This window comes from Octopus bimaculoides, chromosome 25, assembly GCF_001194135.2.
Source record: "Octopus bimaculoides isolate UCB-OBI-ISO-001 chromosome 25, ASM119413v2, whole genome shotgun sequence".
NCBI lineage: Eukaryota > Metazoa > Mollusca > Cephalopoda > Octopoda > Octopodidae > Octopus > Octopus bimaculoides.
Window position 1 is genome coordinate 24681335 of NC_069005.1, and position 248 is coordinate 24681582.

Here is a 248-nt window from a genome sequence, read left to right on the forward strand (position 1 = left end):
GACGATGTCTCCTGGGGCTAAATTACAGCAACATTCGTCCAAATCCAGGACTGCCACGTTATGTTGGCAAACAATCTTTAGTACAATAATATTAAAAGTTGTTTGAAATTGGAAATTGCTAGTGGGCCAATAACAATGGATTTGTTTGTGGGTAGTAAACCACAATAACTTATTCTATCAGCCTCTCTTGCCGAAGAGAGTTACGGGGATGTAAACACACAAGCATCGGTTGTCAAGCGATGTTGGGG

At 41.1% G+C, this 248-nt stretch overlaps 1 protein-coding gene across 1 annotated transcript in view; it reads right to left on the bottom strand.

The window, feature by feature from the left end:
- Positions 1-248, bottom strand: part of LOC106881017 (zinc transporter ZIP10) — a 14420-nt gene that overhangs the window by 3746 nt on the left and 10426 nt on the right. The window lies entirely within an intron of this gene.